Genomic DNA, 21113 nt, shown 5'->3' with positions numbered 1-21113 from the left:
ACGCGCAAAATTATTTAAAGAGCAGTTATTAGACTAAAGGTACCCATGTAAGGACCGAAGACGGAAGAACGGAGCTGGCTCTCGAAGCTTAGCATATCAAGTAGCACAAGGCAATGTCGCCACTTATCGCCTTTAGGATTCTTGATGCTCCTGGCTACCGACAGAGCCGACAATGAGGCTGCAATTCAGCGGCGGGGAAACGAGCGCCTTTTTACCTTCATACCTTCCTGCGAAAAACCAGCGGCAGCAGACGCGTGCTGGACGTTATCACTGATAAGGCGCAGGCTTTCTTTTCTTCTGTTGGGCAGAATCAGCAGCTACGCGTCCGTGACTTTTTTACGACAGCAATCTCGCCGCGTGTGCCAGCGCTTGTACGCCTCGTGTTCGTCTTATCCTGTGCTAGCCGAACGACGAAAACGAGGTGGAATGCAACGCTGAAGAACTTCTAGCGCTACGAAAGTGCCACCGAAGTGTTGAATCGCGACGAGTGCGCCCCGCGCCGCCGAACCCTGACTGGCGCCACTGTGCAGGCGCGTTACGCTGGAAGTGGATCAGTGCGGTCTGCTCTGGAATGCGAGAAGCACCAGCTGTTGTTGATGCCCTGCCAGCGAGTCTAGGTACGCGCTAGCTTCCAGGTGAGTGGTTTATCAGCATAGTCATGTGCAGCTTGGATTCCTGGAGGTGCCATTGCCCTGGATTCGATTAGGCGTCGCGATAAGTGCGATAGCTGGGCACGCCTCGAGTGCTGCGAGTCCATATTGCGCGATACGAGGGTTTCGATGATCATCTGCAGTTCAAGGGCGGTGGTGGTGTTTTATGTAGTGGGGCGGCGCTACCTTTGTAGGCAAATACGCTTGGCTTTGAGGGCTAGTGGTTGCTCACTTTATTATGCCAATCAGTAGTCAAGGTAATGTTTTATTTCGAGCGGGGTGTCGAACGGGGAAGAAATACCTGTGTCATTGCGGTTTGGGTGCAGGTGAAATAATGTCTTTCCGCTTCAGTTCCCATTCGACTAAATTACACTCCAAACCGGTTCGCGAACCTGTTCAGCAAGAATAATTAAACCGAACTGCGTAAAAATAAAGCTGTCGGTCAAGGAAACCGTGACCAAAAAATAAAAGTTTGATTCATTCAAAAGGTATGGCTTTGTCGCAACCACAAAGATGTCAATTTTCGTGGAAACGTTAAACAATTGGTCTATATAATGGGGAAAATAGATGATCTCGTTGGCGTTCTTCGGGCACTTTCTTGCTCAATCGTTGTGACGTTACAGGGACATATTTACATGGTTGTCAGCCGGTGAACAAAGCCATTTCGAAAAATTTGGACTGTGAGATTAGGTGGGGCCTCCAGACTTTGTTTGATTAGACCTCTTAAATGGTAACATAGGGATAACCCGCTGATAAATCTGCTTTTCCGCACTACGCCACTGCTTCGACTGGGTAGGCGTACAGTCAAACTTGCAGGCTTTGCTATACTTATCTTTATTCGTGAAAATAACATCCTGTTGCGGTGGAATAGAGTAGAGCGAGTTACCACAGGTATAATTCTTTCAAATAAAGCAAGCTCACGCTTTATTTTGTTTCCATGGTCCCTTTCACGTACCAATTACGGCGTGTAAGTAGATGACGCCGAGGAATGGCGCCAGGCGCCAATTTAGGTGACTTTGTTGACCTCTCAGGCCCAACCAAACATAATTGTACCTCGATTTTTATTCCACTAAGGCTTTAAAAAAAGTGTATGAAAATTTTCCAATTCTCTAGTAACGAGTAAAAATACTTCCCAGCCTCTCTTATATACCAAGCCTCTTAGAGTCAGATTCACTTCACTACACAAGTGCATTGGCGGGTAACATTTTAGCCAAAGTAGTGTAAGCAGTTTTTTTTTATCAAGGTATGAAAGCCCCACATAGCCCTCTGAGTTCCCGTGGATTATAAAATGCCACAGGTACACACTTTTAGGATGTTTATCGCTTAAGCGCGGTGCTGCAATCTGGTGTCATGGTTGCCCCTGCACAGTTTCATTCATTAAACGTGCTGATTCACAGGACACCACTGCGGTGCAAACAAAGTATACCGGGTTAACAAAAGTCCAAAGTTAAAATTTTAGTTTTTGAGTCGCCTAATACAAACTATAACACAAGATAATTGCCTAAAATTTGTTCTTGCGGTAGTAACGTTACTTTTGCGTTAAATGAATAATTCTTGTGTAGGCGCAGTGAGGCCTGTGCCTGCAAGAACGAAGTCGACGTAATTCATATCGCCTGCACGCAGCCCAGGGTGTGATATTTAGTCCGAGCGCGACCACCAGCAACATACGATTTGCATATCTGTGCGCATCCCTTTCCTCGAATTGAGACCCCGAATAAACGGTCCATAGGGTTGTAAGTGATCTGAGGGGCACATATTCAGTGCAAGATTACGAAGTTGATGGTACATAAAGAGAGAAAATTAACGAACTCCTTCCCACCAAACACAGGGGTGCACAAAAAGCCTGACCTCAATGAAAAGAAAACCGACGAAAATTGAAAACCCTATGGCCGCGAAAGGAAAACAAAAACACTTTTGCCAAACTTCAATGGCACTGACCGAAATAAATGCGAAAAAACATCGATCATTTCGCTCAGCTTTACCCGAGCGCAATTATTTGCTATACGTTATCGCGGATCATTCTTTGCAATTATCTGAACGTCTGCGTCCTTCAATGGCTGAGCTAACCACGCGCGGCCTACCCATGCCGCGCTGGAAAGTGAACTGCCCGACGAGAGCGAGCGACCGCACCTGCGATGTCGAGGGATGCGAGCGCAACACTGGTTGGCTTCATGGTGTCGTGATACAGAGCGTCCCTTGTGCGCCCGCGCCCGCGCCAGCTGTGAGCGTCGAGAGAAAACTGCGTCTGAAGAGCGCGTGGAGACAACACTATCCTTGGACAATCCCCCCGAGTGGGTATGTGCAGAACGCTTCACGGGCATCATCATCATGCTCAGATCGTCATTAGAGCACGTGGATAAATTTTATGGCTCTGCCGCAAGGTGTTCGCCACGGCGCAAGCCAGCCAATACAACCTTCGCTTAAGAAACCTGAATGACTATGAACCACGCATTATCAAGAACCGATAGTGGGACCATTTTGCATGGAACCGGTAACGGTTATTGATTTTTTCGGTTACATTCCGGTTTGGATTCAGCATGCCAGAAAAATAATGGTCCGGGTTCAGTTCCGCCAAAAATATCTGTTCGGTTCCGGTTCGACACCCCCCTTTTCATACATGAAAAACCGCTTCAAATACCGCGCGGCGTGATAACTGAGATGCGTGATCACTGCAGGATCTATTTTAACGAAAAACCGACGCGGTACTCACCACGCTGCAACTGGTTCGATGGTAATGTTTGCGGCAATCAATTTCTACTCCCCTGTGGTATGAACCATTTCATCTGCACTACTTCTGAGCAACATCGTCAAAGCTGCGATCAGCATTTTGTGTGTGTGCTAAGGTAAATGCACGTACCTTTTAAAAATTAGTCAGCATTTCTACGCGCGAGTTTGAAGCCGCGGCGTTGAAACGTATGCAGGCAATTTCAGCGTAAATATCCTACGTGACGCAGCATTGGCGCCAAGCAGTACGAAACAATCCTTCACTTCACTTTTATTACCCTGAGCATTTTTTTATGTGGGTGCAGTAGACATTTCGGAGACTCTGAAGCTCAGCTCAGATGTAGAAACTCAACGGAATATCACCAATCATGCTCAGGAAGCCGCTAGACTCCTAGCAAAGGTTTTAAAAAACCCATTGAATGATACTGAATAAAAAAAATCAGCGATCGTAATCATAACAATCAATGGGCGGGCACCTAGGTTATTTCTACGATGTTGCTCAATAAGATCCGGTTGATGTGCTCAGAGCCTCCTCGAATGCAAAGCGCCTCAGTGCAAGGATATAGGCCGCATGATCGGTGTGGCAAAAACAGATAATTACTTATCTACAAATACTTTACATGCCCTTGGGATGGACATCGAGAGAGAGACGCAAACAAATAGCAATGCAAATTTTACCGCAGGATGCACAAGTAAGGCGTGAAGGGGCGCGTAAAAAATCTAACGATAAGAAACAGGGGAGCAAAACGATTTACAGAAATTCGTGGATCGCATCGGGACCTAGAAAATTCAATTCAAAGCACCGAGCAGTTTAGAAACTATACAGGCTGCGTTGGAAAAATGGGCAAAGGTTTGAACAACATATTGCAGATGTCATTAACAGTGGTATCATAAAATCTGAACAAAGCGTGTAGTGAAGACAATACATATTCGACGCAAAGAAAAACCAGAGCGCTAACCTTTTCCGCTTAGTTGCACTATTTTCTCCGCAAAATTCGGTGGTGCGGATATTCACAATGGTGAAATTCTACATAATCGTCACTGAGCGTGATTTTTGCGCCTGCGAGACATGTTATCAGAAGAATTTGGTGAAAGCGACACGAGGGATAGTCGTAGGGGAAGTTAAGAGGCTGTTATCGCAGCCCCGGCTTCTGTGATGCTTGGCTTCCTTAATTCCGATTTTACGATACCAGCGTTTCGGGCGTGTGGCATGAGAACTGAGCAACTACACCTCATGGCTTGGGTGTTTTCTATGTTGTGTTTACATTTGGTGCGTTGACGTAGGATCAGTGAGTTAAAACAGCAAACCTAGCGACAAGCACATATTAGCATGATTACAAAAATGAATGTATTCGTAACTCTTATCAATGCGCGCAGAATAAAATATATAATGAGACCAGACAACTTTAAACCTCTACATGACTCAGTTTCATAGCTGAGCTCTGCATTGTTCGACCTTGCGACTGTTTAACAAGTAAAGCAATACACTGTGAAAGTTGCCGCATGATACACTGGGGAACCCTTCCGTACGGCTCCCATGGTAAGCGCTCACGTAACTATAACACAGGCTTTTTCTTCACGCCTCCATCCAACATCACTGCACATCCGGTATTAAGCGGAGGATTTGTCAATTCCACCTGCTGCTTCCGGCAGGGAATCCTAAACAATGCAAAATGCGGTGCGTGTCTCAAGCCATAAGCTAAAAATAATAAGAAAGACGAAAGTGCCGGATGAACAGGGAGAGCCTGAGCGGAGCCCTGTAAGCAAAAAATCCCCATGAGGAAATAGCGGAATCCTGACATGGCATGAGCGAGGAATACAGGCAGGTGCAGATGGCACAACGGCGCCACAGCTTGGCAGAGGGGTCGAGGTGCGTAGATCGAGGGGCATTTAGGCAGCTTTGAAGAGAAATCTGACGCTAGCTTCTACGCAACTGCCTTCAGGCCGTTCATGTCACCATGAGAGTTCCATTTCTAACTGCGCGAAAGGACGGGGCAAGGCGCTGAGAGAGGTAGAGAGAGTGTATGTATAAATCTTTAATTGGCGAAAGGGTGGCCAGTTGCCTTAGAACAGAGGTGATTGTTAGGGAGGGGGTTCAGGGCTCCTGTAAGGTTTAAACCTTTCGGGCTATGCCTGCTCTTTTGCGAACTCCCACAGCGAGGGTAAACTTAATTCCGGTGGCCTTGAGTACGAACTCCACACTGGATGTAGGTGGTTCCTTCAACGTGAATCCATATACTGATCCCGCCGTCTGGCCCCTGGTGATAAGCCGTAGCTGTTCCTTAAAGGAGCCATGAAGAGAAAACACAAGTTTGGTTCATTCAAAAGATTGTCTCGTTTTAATCATACTGACACCACTTTTAACGTAAACTTCGCTCAAATAAGCTACATAATTAGGAAAAACGGGAATGGTCATGCGACCCACCAGCTCATTTCCCGCAACAGAACCTATGTCGTCACATGGGCTAAGCTCTGCGATTGGCGGAGGCTGGCAGAAGCAGACGCAAATTAGGTAGAACTTACAAACTAGACGAACGAGCGATTTGCGCTTAAATTTAGGGCACATTCTTTACAAAGCAATAAGAATGATGGGACAAACAGTGGAAGTTACGAAAGCACATGTAAACATAGAAGTACTGATGCGTTCTGCTGTTCGTACTGCGCACAGCATGCTTGGTTTCGCTGCACAGCACTACGGGGCTTGGGGTTGTCTCAGACGACACTGGCCGATTGACGCAAGCAACGGTGTCTTACGTGACCCCATTTGTCGAGCGAGCACTGTTTCAGGGAACGAATATTTTCTCCCAGAACAAAAACAAGCCAGGTTTAAATGCGGGCAAAAACAAACCAAAAGCTTGCCACGGTATGGTGGCGCCATCTAGGTTACGGAACGTAAAGAAACGCGGGAACAAACCAACACCGCTGTACAGGGTGGAGACAACCCTCGAACGGTCCCGTGCCGCCGCAATTGGGCCAACGGGCTCAGCGCGTTATTCTTTTCGTTTCCCACGAGACCTAGCAACGCGAAACAGACAATATGATTCAAACTTCTTCAGTAAACCGCGTTGCGGCGATAATTTTAGCGCGGTTTTGACACAATGACTTGCTTCGCCGGCGAGCGAGCAACCAAAAATGGCGGCGCCAGCGTATACGTGTCTCTACCCTGTACGGCGGATGCGTGAATGAAGGTACTCTAGGCTGCAGAGCGGTCGGTTTCAGTGATGTCACTTGGGACCACGAAAACGCACGATTGAGCGGGAAAATCAAAATTTTAACCTAAATAGTTTAATTTCTCAGTGAATAAAGCACCGTTTGTATCCGGACAAGCGCTGGGGGCACTATAAAACACGAAATCTTTCGAATAAAACCAACTTGTATTTTCTCTTCATGGCTCCTTTAATGGATGGGCTAGACAGAAAGATCTTCCATCTTTTGTTTAAGGTAAGTTTGGCCTTGATGGGGGTTGGCCGAGGAAAGGGTAGCGGGTGTTTAGGAATAACCTACACTCCCCTGTCATGTGCTGGAGAGTGAACACGCAGGGCGAACGTTAACTAACGATTCAATGATTTATTCAAACGGGAAATCAACACACAGGGTTTACCGCAACTAACAAACAAGAAGAAAGAAAATAAAAGAAACATTGCAAGTATCACTCTATTAGGACCTCACGCCTCACAGTTCAGCAGTGCTATTAACAGTGTGCTAATGCATGTATCATCATTTCTTGAGTCCGAGGGAGTTATGGGAAGAAGGAAGACTTGCATTGGAGACGTAATTGGCGTGACTTGTAACTAATTAGCTAGTTTGAAAACACTTAAAAGGCAGCGGGTATGACGACAAAAAGTGGTGATTTTATGGATAAAAAGTAAAACACACTTAGAAAAGGATAAACTAAGGTAGTGTCAATTTTTTTTGCCTTTTTTTTTCTTGAAGCAAAGAGCTTTAGATGACATTTGCCGTCTGCGATTCGTTTCTGATTCAGTCGGGCGAAACAAGGTGTTACAGAAAACTTCTAATTTTCAGAATAACCTGTGAAAACCAATTTAAACCATGACGCCATAGCTTTAAATCTATTATATTATGAGAACAATCCGCAAAAGATAAACGCGCAGGGAGCAGTACGTCAGCGTTTCCAGAATGACGCGTTTTGGGTCACCCTCATCTCGTCCTGCTCCTTGGCCTCGACTATTTGGCGAAATTTCCGAGCACATTTGAGTACGACGCCGCAGACTTCGAAAGGGGTAACCACACGCAGCGGTGGCGACGAGCGACGAGAAAAACGTAACACAATGGGTACAGCAAACGGGTCGAGTTGGCGACAGCGACAGGCGAAAAAGTTCATACACAGGCCGCCGGGGGCGTCGACAGCGGCAGGCGACGGCCGTAGCGGTCGCTTGCTTTGGGTCGGCCAGAAGCAGCCCTCAAGCCAGCGGAGCGGCAGCCACAAGCGGTGACGACGGGGGGCATTGGCGTCAGTGTGTTGATTTTTTTCGCCTGTCGCTGTCGCCCACACATCTGTGCGTTGTACCTATTGAGTTACGTTTATCGCGTCGCTTGTCGCCGTCGCTGCATGCGGATGACCCTTAACTACAGTGAACTAGAATCAAGTTCGCTGTACTTGAACGCCGCAACGACAACAGCGGCTCCCACTCCCGGGCGCCTGCTTCCGACGACGTATGGAGCCGGTTCCAGCAGATGGCCTTCGACGGGTAGCGGTGTTTCCGCGAGCGCAGACCGCAACGTTTCCGTGTGCTGTGGCAACGGCGTTTCGTGCCGCGTTCTCCGCTTCGACATATGCTCGGTGGGCTTCAGGTGGCAGTGTTGCGACTCTGTAGGGGCCCTTATTATTCATTTTTACAAGCAAATGGTTGCGTCAGAAGCGGTTGAAAGTTTTCGCTCTGCGTCCATATTCGCACGTCTGCGCAGTTGACATTGACAAAACGGTAGGTGCGCTTCTATTGTTCACCGTGCTTAGACCGCACTTGGCGCAACAGGCGCTCTAATCTCACGAACGATTAAGAAACCCGAATCAATACTGTGTAGAGCTTCAAATCACGGTTTTACTCGCAGGAGGTACACCTGCGTGGCGTAGTAGATGATACAAAAATAATTTAAATCATTTGGTGTTCGCTTCCACGCTGGAACCAGGAGCTCACAGTGGCTGTTGTGCGTATCATCGATAAAAATCGCGAACTGACATTGGACTCCGCTGAAATGACTAGACAACAACGCCGTTAAATAATCAGGGAAACACTATTGCAAAATAAATTACAAATGCTCCTTGAGTTGCTTTTCCATCGTATGAGCCCATTCATCAGGGCGCAACCACGACAGAAAACGACCGCATGTAATTTTCTGTTTGACATACCGTATTTTGAGTGTATAACCCGCCCCTGCATGTACTCCGCACCCCCACTTTCAGCCCGCAAGAAAAGACAAAAATCCTCTCGTATTGCCCGCACATTTGATACAGGAAAGGCTGAACCGATGCTACTGCACCTTTAGCAAGTATAACACGCTGACTACAAGGCGAAAGGCACTATTCACTAATAAAATTCAGTTAGAGGGCACTCGTCCTTGTTTTTTCTTCCTTGTCCTTGTATGTTTTGCGCCGTCGCTACCATGGAAAGCTTAGTCAGTGTTACTGTGTAGGAGGTTCACGGCGCAACTCGCATTGCCGTGAAGCTGCTCTAAAGAAGAACTCCGCGTATTATCCCCACTCCGACTCTGCCACTGAAATTTTTGCATTTGTGGTGCGGGTTATATGAGTGAAAATACGGTACTTCTTATTTTACTCTAATGAAATCTGGAAGGACTGCAGTTTTATCCAACAAACATGCGTGGTCGGCTTCGTGGTGGGATTGTGGCGTTGCTAGTGGTTTACAAGCGGTAGTTGCATGTAATTTGTATTAAAACTGCAACAGATAATTATCCTGGTAAATGGACGAGATGAAACTCCCCACGGTTTGGCCTGAACAGTCAAACGTCGTATAATGTGTTCCGTTGTAGTTTCCATGACTTCGTGCGTGCGCCTTCAGGAGCCGTTCTCAGCCCGTACAAGCCCAGTATTCGCATCAGACGAGACTTCTGAAACGTTCACAGCGCTGCTGTGAACGAATAATGAGAAATAAATGGAAAATTGGCTCAATGATAGAGCTGCCAGAAATTAGGTAAAACAAATTCACATTGACTAGAAGTTTCAGCGTGTATTATTGCTATATGCCTCTTTCCTGAAATTTTCTCGTTGGTCCCTCAGCAGAGTACGACTTGCGGTACAGCCTACTTCCCCGCGAGATGAGATTCTGATATGCTGGTGGTGGAAAAGCACAGATTTTGATTTAGCGTGGCACCACTACCACTGTTATAGGACAAAATGTAAGTAGAGCTGGCCGATAATGGATGCGCTGAAATTGAGATTAGAGGAACGTTGGCTTCTTTAATGCGATCAGACGCCTGTTCTTCTCAACTCAAAAAGGATGTCGTTTACAATCAAACTATAATCTCTGTAGCTCTTCTTTAGATGTAGATATCTTGGGCAGAAAATCATAGCGCTATTCCCCACGACGATTCTCTCATTTCGGTAAATTTAATTTACGTGTCGTAATTAGCAAGTGACCGTGTAGGTGGAAACGCTTGTGACTTCCGGTCTGCTATCAATACATGGGCATGTAGTGGAGGAGGCTGATTACATAAAACGCTGTAACTCGTGTTTTTATGGAAAAACACAAGATGTGATATTTGACTGCTTAAAAGTGAATGTAACCGCCAGAAAGTTTATCTCAGCCAGGATCATGGATGACGACGAGTCGTAGGTTTGACACAAAAAATGCGACTACATCTTAAAGCCATCGTGGCGTTTGGGTGTCTGCTCGTATCCTGTTCCCGAGGGCTTGTATTCGAGCTGTATCTACAGCCGCAATTAAAAATGTCCTTCCAACTCAGCTGCTTTTATTTCGTTCTCTTGGCTCCGTCGTCTATTTTTCTGCCGTCTCTGTCACTACCAGGTATTCAAAGCACGCATTCAGCTAGTGCTTCGCAGTTATAACATTATGTCGCCACTCCTAAACCAAGTCCGCGTGCAAACAAAGCAGCTAAGCCGAGTAAAACGATCGGTTTTACTCGGAAATGGTATACAGAAAACCTGTATATGGTTAGGGAACACTGGAATGTTTGTGTGCTTGTGCAATAACTCCCAACGCTATAAAAATAAGGATATTGTTCTTGGTTGCGGATCGTCCATCCGCAGGTTTAGACAACTGTCAACGTATGGCGCGCGACGGGATAATGGATGTCATCGGCGTCGATCTGACCATCCATGCCGTCCAGAAAGATACCCGTGCCGTCCCTCCGAAACGCGGACAGATGCGCTATTTGAAATCGATTGTTGCGCTAAGGCATTGTGTTGGCAAGCGTGCGGAATATCGAAAGTGTGCCACCCCAAGACCACCCAATCGCGATCACAGTTACTCAATATACACCATTTGAGAAACTCCCCATATGCCAAATTTATCAAAACTCGGTGCGCGGTTGGTCCCCTGCGCTGAAAGAGAACACGGAGAGGCGCGGAGCAAATTAACTAGCGTTGGATCTGTCGACAGAAAGGTGAAGTAGTACCCAAGTGCCAGCAGTTGCTTTTGTAAGGTATAAAGGAAAAAAACCGTCGAAAGATGAGCAAAACTTACCCAAGTTAATGTTTCGACGTGGAGTTCTCCTGCCAAAATAAAAGATATACATTATCGTTAATTCGGCACCCGTTAATTCAGAAATTCGGATAATTATTAATTCCCGCACCCTCCATTCAAAAATGTGCTTAGCCCTATGGCAACAAACATTCGCTAATTCGACGCAAAACTGCACGCGCACCGGTTAATTTGGACTGGAGGCAAGTCAAGCGAGTTTTCGAGTTTTCGGTTATTACAGACGGATGGATAACTTCACAGGATTCCCCAAATATCAGGTTTTCTAAGTTTCTGAGTGATTCGTCATTGCTTCCTTATTCTTGTTTGTACGCAGTTTTTTGCCTCAGCTTTGAGTTGACAGTTGAATTTTCAATTATGCTCTCGGTATGTTGATGACTGTATTGTTCAAAACTTCATGACATATATTATTCTTGTACAATGTCCAAACTAATTTGTCTATGAAGTGTTTTTTCGTACTAATCAGGTTACTTTATTCAGCAATGTATAATTGTCGCTGCTTTCAAATGTAGCAATGTTTGATATCTTTTCATGGGAGGTCCCCCGGACAGTTCTTTGGAACTTCGGGACCTCCTCCTGTATTGCGTTTGCGTTTGAACAATAAACAATAAACAATAATAAAAAAAAAAGTTGTGGCGAACACTTTTCGTCACAGTGGATTTGTGCGGCGCGAGACTTCTGATAGCCCGGAATGCATCCCGGAGCCTGCAGCGTCGGAAGAGGAGGAGGACGATATGGAATTCGATGGCCTGCTTCCCTCCGAAGTGCAGTTTGCTGACTTCGTCGAAATTGATGACGGCGTTGTCGCCCCCGGCCAGTTGACCGATGACGACATCATCAGCGATGCCCTCGCTGTGGCGGATGAGGCGTCCGACGAAGAGGACTTGTGCAATGTGCTACGCTTTGCTTGATGCGTCGTACCGCTAAGGAAGCCGCGGGCGCTCTCGCCGTTCTAGAGCAGTTTTGCTACGATCTTCCAAGCAATTATTCGCTTGCGCTAAAGAATGTCGCATGCCTGCGAACAAGTCCTTTCCGCTTAGCTGCCCCCCCCCCCCCCCCCCCCCGAAAAAAAATGAAAAAACAAACAGGCATCGCGGACTTCTTCTCATAGTAAAGGTATAGAATAAAATAATTGAAAATGTGCGATTTTGGTATTTATTCGGTAATTCGGCATTCTGATAATTCAGACATTTTTTTCGCTCTCTTGAGATCCGAATAAACAAGGTTTTACTGTATATATCTCGCTTTCTTTATTTTATAAAGTCAATTTTAGGGTATAAATGTTTTTAGGGTATAAATAAAGGCACCTTTGCTACCCCCATCCTTTCACTGCCCATTGTCCCATGCACGGCCTCCGGGCCTCTCCTTTCCTACAATAAAGGTTTGGATGAATCAATGCCCTAGGTGCCGCGCCAACAGACTTACTACCCCACAAGCTTCAACGAAGCAGGGATGCTTGCACGGCCCGGACCCTGAAGCGGAGTTTCGTAACTAGAGAATAGTCAAGACTCTGCTCGCGACAGAGTGCCTGCGCGTCCTTATGTATTGGACTGATAAGAGCATGAGGTCGTACACTCCAGTTACAGTTCAATGGTGGACCTTTGACAGGAGAACAGTGTGAATTTGGACAGATTTGGGCAAGCACGATTCACCTGGGGGCTCGTGATAACGCCGCCCGTTTGGCGGTTGTGGAAGATTTCAGTGCGCATATTTGGTCACCGGAGAGAACAGTTCATGGGGTTTGTGCTGGTGGACTGGTCTCCGGTGTGACATCAATCTAGTGCCCCTGTTACACGTGAATCTAATGTGATTCAAGGTTAGTAACAGTACCTGTTTATGACATTCGGTTTAGCCGTGCTGGTCTTCGTGGTGAAGCAAAGTCATATGATAGTGATAGCGCTGGCAGCAAGATTGCAAGATAATTGTTCAAGTGCGTCTTTATACAAATAGTTTTGCACCAAATCGGGTAATCCTTCTTAAAAAAAACTTACAATGAAGTAAATCGGTGATTTAGCTAACATAAGAACACATCACAAGCTGACACAAGTCCGCCAAAACCGTATCACAGTGGCGCGCGCGTTGGGAACGAAATTGTTTCTTTGTAAGTACTCCGGCCGCCGGGAGCCCGGTTCACTGTAGAAAGACGGAATGCACGGAAGCCGCACTCCTGCGGTCTCCTTCCGAACACCAACGGCAACAAGAATACGAATATTCTGCGGGCGGTTGTTTGCTGTGCTTCGGCTGCACACCGCTTCCCGAAGGAAAAACGGATGCCCTAAAGCCGTACATCGGCCGTTCTTTTTCTGAACACCGCCGGCGTAAGTAAACTGAATATCTGGCAGTCGGGTACCTGCCATTGTGTACCTGAACACAGACGACCGGAGAAATACAGAAGGGGTGGTGGCCTAATGCTGGCTGTTGAACGTATGATCAGTGCGGGCCAGAACCTGGGTGCTAGCCGGACATGCTGCAGAATGCGGCCATAGACGGGCCGGTCTTGGAAGAACACACTTTCTGTGCTGCCTGGATATTACCAGAGTCCTTCACTGCTTCTCTGGTCATGAAACTCCCGGTCAAGTTTTGAACGGGGACAAAGGCTACCGCGAGTGGCGCCACCGCAGATCGGAGGGCATCGGACGGTCACCGCTGCTCTGTAGGCAGACCGGCAGGCAGGACCGCAGTAGCAGCATGCCCGTTCGCGCCAAATTTTTCGCCACTCACAAAATGATAAGTCCATTTGAGCGGCCCACGACGCATATAGCGAAGGCGCACTGCTGATAATGCGGCGAGTGTCTGTTTTATCTCACTCCGTTGTCCGTTCCCTGCCAAACACGCTCTGACCAAGCCCCCGGCTGACCTCAGATCAACACCAGCGCCGCGGCGCGGGAGCGAACGAAGCTCTCCCATAGCGTGATGGCGAAGTTTTATGACCAGAAAGGCATTGAAGAACTCTGATATTACCTTAAACAATCAAAGCGAAGATTTCATCCTTTCGCTGATATCTGTCGTCCGCCAAAAACGCACTGCAGGAAAGCCAACTTTCTCTGACGATGATGCTTATTGTTCGACAATTAAAGAAAACTTCCAACGCTTCCCGTGACAGGAATCGAACCCGGATGTATGGCGTTATGAAGCCGAGGTCTATACGATTGCACCATTCCGTCATGGTCGAAGGAGTTTGGATTTGGGTTGGATTTCAAGGATGTGAAAATTAAAAAAAAATGCACCCCTCCGTCTATTGACAACGATTCCCGAACGCTAGAGAAAGCCATTGATTGCCCGTATCAGTAAAGTACTATGGTGCTGTAAAACGTACAAATAAGAAGCAGGTGCTTGCTTTTGGGTTGTTTCGAGGGGTTTCCCCAGGGATCGAATCCAGGGGCCGTGTCTCAATGGCTACAAGGGGAGAGGGGAGGGGAGGGTAGACCAGAGGCTACATAAACTATACCAACTGCTTCTTTTTTAGAACAATTGTTAAATAATAGACGTCTATTAATCGAATGCTCATCCCCGTTACCTATGTTTCCCTTTTTGTCTATGTACACCTGGGATGCGGTGATTTCTATGTAATCTGAAAAAAAAAACACTTATTTTTCAGAAATTCAGTTTTTACCGAAACAGATCAATATTCAGTTTTTGAATGTCGGACCATTTCTCAACGTATAAGGAAGGTAACGTTGTACTTCACTCCGCCTTTTATTTGGACATGGAAAACTGCCCAGACATTTAATACATGAATTCACATGAGTAAAATTTAGAGATTCGAGAGGGAGAGAGAGGGAGAGCGAGAGCAACTATTTATTGAAAAGGAAAAGAGGTCGGCCTGAGAAATTGATCTTGGGCCTGCTACTTCCCTCTGGATGGAGGGTACTGGGTACAGAAAGAGAACGGAATGAATATGGGTGGTATGGGAAATGACAATGGAAGCGACAAATGAACTATGTAAAAACAGTAAAACCAATAAACGTCTCACATACAACGGGGCGCCGAATCAGATGACTACAGTTCACTTTTCAGCACATGACTATCGGCCATGAAAAAGACAAAAAAAAAACTGCTCAGACATTGTTTCGCAGTCTGTTCAATTTTGCCGCAACCTAGAGCCGAGAATCCAGAGAGGAGTCACCAAGAAAAGTAAGCAGGGCTTTAACGGCTAGGCTTTGTTTTCTGTTAGCACACGTGCCCAAAATCTTTTATTCGGACAGAGGGCGAGTGTCCAAGCGTAGTAAAGCTGTCGCAAGGTTCTTTCGCTCACTAGAGTACTATGGACTTGCGCAAAGCAAATGTTCGATAGTCTCAGGAAAACCACATAGAAGGCAGTCTGGGCTGTCCCCTCGTCCGATTGTGTGAAGATACTTCCGAGTGAATGCTACTCCAAGACGCAGCATGTGTAGCAATGTCTCTTGACTTTGGTGAAGACAAGGAGCATGACTGACCCAGAACTTGCGCTCTGGATCGAGCTTGTGTAGGCGTTCATGGAGATTCTGCGGGTACGACGAATGCAAGGCTGCAGCTTGTTTACTTGCTCCGTAGAGTATCGCGTTAGCATCCTGCCTTGTTTAGGTATAGACAGGAGAGTTCTATTTTGGTGTGCTTGCTGTGCTTCTGCATCCGCCAACTCATTTGCAATATGCACCTGTCATTGACTTTCCTCTTCAAACACAATGGTAGGCAGCCATTCATTATTTGAGAATGCCTGCCGAAGGCACTCTACCCCATCATTATCCTTCTGATTATATCTGCCCTACGGTTTGGATCCGGGGTCACAACTTGTCCTAAGTAGATACTGCGGTGAACTCGGCATTGGATTTATTTGTTTGTGTCTTGTATTTACTGCCCGGCCGCGTCCGGCTGTGTCCCGAGCGAAGCGCATGTTCCATTCTTTATTTTTATGCCGCACGGGTTATCTCATTCTGATACGGAGAGCGTTTCGTGCTAACGTCACTAGCCTCGAATAATCTTCTTTGATCTACAATGTTCTAGATGTACATCGACGGTTCGAGAAACACTCGCGCCGAAAGATAAAAGCCTGCAGAACCGACGCCGCGGTATCCGAATTGTCGACGCTCGCCCGCACACGTCCCTTCGCTGACTGCTGCTTCACCGCCTGTGTATTCTTTGAGTTGTAAGGGGAGCACAAGTTAGCTACAATAAACGTGTTTTCCTTCAAGACAGCTGCGTTGTCTTTGGCTTTGTGACATCTGGTGGAGGTGCTGGGTGCGCACCCTTCATGCTCCCTACGAGCTCTGGAAGCCGCCAAGCCAGTCTAACTAGAACCAGCCACCGACTGCAAAGTTTAATGCCCGAGTTCTGTCTTGTGCAAGAAGTGCCCAAGAGAATTAACGCTGCAACCAACACTATGGAACAAACAAACCCAATGCCTAGTTCGCGGCATTACCCCCAGTGATGTAGGCTTGAGTGCCGTCCGCGTCCAAAAGCAAAGCGGTTACGAGAATGTAATTGCCTATGCAAGCCATGGTCTGTCGAAGGAGGAGAAAAACTACTCATCTTATGAGAAAGAGTGCCTCGCTATTATATGGGCGATATAAAAAATTTGCCCATACGTGTATGGTAGACCATTCAAGGTTGTGACAGGCCAACATGCGCTGTGTTGGCGCGCAAATTTGAAGGACCCCTCTGGACGTCTTGGGCGGTGGAGCTTGCGCCTGCAAAAGTTTGACGTTGCAATCGTCTATAAATCCGCAGGAAACATTCCGACCCCGACTGCCTGTCCCGCGCCCCCGTCGACCCACCACCACAAGACTCTGATGAAGACAGCGCGTTATTCGGAGTCGTGACTGAGAGCGACCTGGCCTCCCAGCAACGTGCCGACCCCGATCTACGCGTCATGATCGACTACCTCCAAGGATGCAACGTCGCCGTGCCCAGGGCCTTCAAACACAACTTCCCTGCATTCAGCCTGAAAAACTCCGTCCTCGTGAAGAAGAATTTAAGCCCCGGAACGAGAACGAATTATGTTCTTGTCATCCCTGTAGATCTTCGTGACAAAATTTTGAAAGCGTGCCACGACGACTCGTCTTCCGCACATCTCGGCACAGCTCGCACAATTGGAAAAAAATCAAGGCGAAGTACTACTGGCCCCGCCTTACTTCCAACATCAACCACTACGTCCGGAGCTGCAGTGACCGCCAGCGACTAAAAACGCCGCCTACGAGACCCGCCGGACTTCTGCAGCCGATCGCCGTCCCGTCGAGGCCCTTCCAGCAGATTGGAATGGACCTTCTGGGGCCGTTTCCTATGTCACGATCCGACAAGTGGATTGTCGTAGCGGCAGACTACATGACGCGCTACGCAGAGACCACCGCTCTTCCGAGGGGGACTGCACAAGGAGTCGCGAAGTTCTTCACAAACCAAGTTGTGCTGCGACACGGCGCCCATGAAGACCTAGTCACGGACCCCAGAATGGCCTTTACTATACTGATGCAAGACATCTTACGCTACAGCAACACGGATCACCGAAGAACGACGGCGAACCACCCCCAAACGAGCAGACTAACGGAAAGTTTGAACAAGACGATTGCGTCTTCTCCCTCCCACTTTTTTTTTCGTAATGGGAGGGATGAGGCACTTCGAACAGCCTCGTTCAATATGTATCCTTCTTACGCCACTGTTTCATACAAACGTACCAATTGGTAATATTAATTCTGCGAATTTATCAGACCTCACTAGCACGAAATAACGTATACAGTGCTGCAGAATTTCCACAAACCATCGGCATTGTTTCTTACCATCTCTAGCCAAGTCAAAAAACTTAACCTTTCGAGTATAATTAAGGCTTACATGCTCGATTTTATGTTTACTTGAGGAAGCACAATCTTCAGAAAAAGAATGTAAGGCAAGAAATAGTTATCCTTCCTCCCAGTGTCCTAGAGGCAACACAAAAGATATAAGTCAGTCTTGAGGACGCAGTTTAATGGTACTGACGAGGTCTGTCCAGCAGATAGCCTAACATGCTACGTCAGGTGAATAATGACACAAATAAAAAAAAAAAAAAACGACAAGCGGTTTGTAGACAGAATTCAGTAGTTCAAGGTAAAAATGAAAGAAATGTTAAAACACACTAGAGAAATGTTCTAACGGACGGGAAATGTTCGCTTTCAATTTTAGCAGGGTTCAGGCAACCGCGGTGCGACTACACGTGGTCATGAGATCACAAGGTCAGGTTAAAAATAAAAGAAGGGGTAAACACGCAATGGCTGAAGGTTCACTTTGAATTTGAGCACAGTTCAGGAAACTGCGGAGCGACCACGAGCAGTCATAACACTTTGACAGCCAACCTAGTAGTCACGGTGAACACAGCCCCGAAATGTTCACTGGGACGCCACTAAGAGTTTGAGAGCGCCAAGGTAACGGTCACAGTCCTGTAGCACATGTCGAATCAATGCTCGGCACTGTTAAAGTCTGTGAACTAGGCCTGAACTGCGAAGGAAGCTTAGGAAGGCCCTCGTCGCACGTGAAGCCATCTTTGCGCATGACCAGGGGCCAAGCACATAACTCAACGCAAGACACGATGTCGGTAGCCTGCCCAAAGTCACTGCCAAGGAGCGTCTTGGTTCGTCATATCGTTAACACACATACGACATGGTAAATATCTTCGGGACAGTTACAGTCCGGACAGAAGGGTGAGCTGGTCTGCTGAAGCTTGAAACGAAAAAGGCGAGTGTAGGCGACGTTCAGGCGTATGCGGTGTATTACGGCTGCGTCGTGTTTCGTGAGATTAGAGGGCAACTTGAAAGTACATTCTGGGTCGACAGAATAAAGCTGGGTATAGCGACGTGAAGGATCCATCCATATTGAAAGCTGTACCTGCCGCGCAACACGACACGCAAGTGCGGCCGCATCCTTCCTAGAGAACGGTATTGCCGCAGTAGGCACTTGGCAGTTGTGAGCTTGGGAAGCTACAGCGTCTGCTGTTGAATTACCCGATACCCCGCAATGTGCCGGTATCCACTGTAGTTCGACGAAATGGCAAGCATTCACGGCTTGGTGATGTAAAAACCGAATGTCCACAACCAGCTGGTCAGAAGGGAAAGACTGAAGGCATTGACGGGCCGCGCGGGAATCCGTAAAGATAGCCCATTGGCTGGGTGACTGCGTGGTGATGTATTCAAGAGCAGCACGGATGGCGGCGAGCTCAGTCACTGTTGATGACGTGCTGTGACTGAGTTTTTTGGTTATCGTAGTGCACGACGCAGGTATCCAAACACCAATCGTGGAAGATCCTTCTGTCACTGAGCCATCAGTATATATATGTTTATGGCCGATGTATTTCCTGTCTAGAAGTTGCAGAGTGTAAAACTTAAGAGCTGGAGCGGGAACAATTGCTCTTCGCGTCACTCCTGGCATGGTTGTGTGAATGCTTATGGGTGGGAACAACCATAGCGGGTACGAAGGCAGAGATGGGATCTCGTAATGTTGCGGTAAAAGGTCTTGCAGAACTGAAGCAGAAGTCTCAGCCAATGGATGGTGACGTTGCCTCGTGACACAACGCAAACATGCCCGAAGCAGTTCCTGTTTGCGCAGCGCTATCGGCGTCAATCGTCTGCATTCAATGAACGTTCCCAGGGTTGATGTTGTTTTTGGGACGCCGATACACACCCGGAGTATGCGCGCCTGCATGCTTTCCAAAGCCTTGAGATTTGCAGCTGAGAGGGGAAACAACGCAGGAAGGCTGTAGCGTAAAAGACCTTCGCAGAGAGCGTCGTAGAGACGAAGAAGCGAGTAAACTGTGCAGCCACCACTGTTGCTGGAAAGCATTCGGAATATGTTGAAAAATGACGAGAACTTTTCTTTCAAACTGCGAATTGGGGTGTCCATGTCAGCAATCTGTCGAATGTGACGCCGAGAAATTTATGATTTGTGACATAAGGTATTGGTATCCTCATTGCCGTGAGCTCGTACCGTGTGACATCACGTTTCGTAAAAGCGATGACTGCTGATTTTGTTGCCGAGATTTGGAGTCCACGCACTGCGAGGAATTCTGAGATAGCATCTATTCCCCGCTGAAGCCTCGCACGAAGCACACGCCTATAAGAAAAATAAGTCAGTCTTTTGACTTCATTTTGCCTTCAGTACATACATAAGCAACAGCATTACGGCACACAGAAGAATTAAGACAGCAAATTCAAGTTCTATCTTACAGCCTTTGTCCTAGAGGCAACACAGGGGAAACAGGCCAAAGTCTTTTGACTTCATTTTGCCTTGAGTACACACATGGGCAATAGCATTGCGGAACTCAGAAAGAGAAGAAAGCAAGTCATTTTTAAAGTTTTATACCTCTCATCCGAAAAAAAATCTTCGTATAGAAATTTAAACTTTGTCTTTACCATAGTACATATAAAGGTAAAACATCATGGCTGTTTATCCGGCAGTCTATAAAAAGTACACAGCCTGCTTATGTCCTAGAGGTAACACAAAGGAAAAGTCAAAAGAAAGGCCACACAGTCAACATGCAGGAGACACAAAATAAACAGAAAGGAAAAGTTCATTTTCATAAGGGATGGTGTCCATGTACGTCGACGTTCAACAAAAGACTTGGGACAAAGTGCTCCCACATATCACGTTGGTGTACAACATGGCTATCCAAGAAACTACGCAGATGACACCGTTCGAGCTTGTCTACGAAAGACGGCCGACCACGATGCTTGACGCCATACTTCCGCGCGTAGAAGACGACGACCTCAACGCTGACGTCCAAGGATACCTTCAGCGGGGGAAGGAGGCCCGCCAGCTCGCTCGAGCTCGTACAACGGACCAGCAGCTGGTGGATACCGGCCGCTACAACCTCCAACGCCTGGACGCCGAGTACCACCCAGGGGGTAGTGTGTGGGTTTGGACTCCCATCCGATGACGCGGACTCAGCGAAAAGCTTCTGCGATGATATTTTGGACCCTACCACTGATCTCCACTAGAGTTGCTGGATGGCGCTTCGAGCTCTCCGGCGCGCGGCCGCCGGAAGTTCGAGCGCTCGTCCCGGAAGTCGGGCAAATGGCTGCCGTTCCAGCATAGCGCATGATACGTA

At 47.3% G+C, this 21113-nt stretch overlaps 1 protein-coding gene across 6 annotated transcripts in view; it reads left to right on the top strand.

The window, feature by feature from the left end:
- The first annotated feature begins 341 nt into the window (after positions 1-341).
- LOC144172980 (riboflavin transporter 2-like) overlaps positions 342-21113 on the top strand; it is a 92206-nt gene continuing 71434 nt past the window's right edge. For 2 of the 6 annotated variants that reach the window (XM_077701576.1, XM_077701572.1), the window contains exon 1: positions 342-617. The gene's annotated coding sequence lies outside the window, so the exon portion shown is untranslated. Of the gene's footprint in view, positions 636-8091; positions 8318-21113 lie in introns of those variants that run through there. The other 4 variants (XM_077701569.1, XM_077701568.1, XM_077701574.1 and 1 more) reach the window with 2 other exon arrangements.

This window comes from Haemaphysalis longicornis, unplaced genomic scaffold (genome assembly GCF_048455015.1).
Source record: "Haemaphysalis longicornis isolate Haplotype H1 unplaced genomic scaffold, Haemaphysalis longicornis Haplotype H1 scaffold_28, whole genome shotgun sequence".
NCBI lineage: Eukaryota > Metazoa > Arthropoda > Arachnida > Ixodida > Ixodidae > Haemaphysalis > Haemaphysalis longicornis.
The sequence above is the reverse complement of the archived record's forward strand: the minus strand, read 5'-3'. Positions and strand labels throughout refer to the sequence as shown.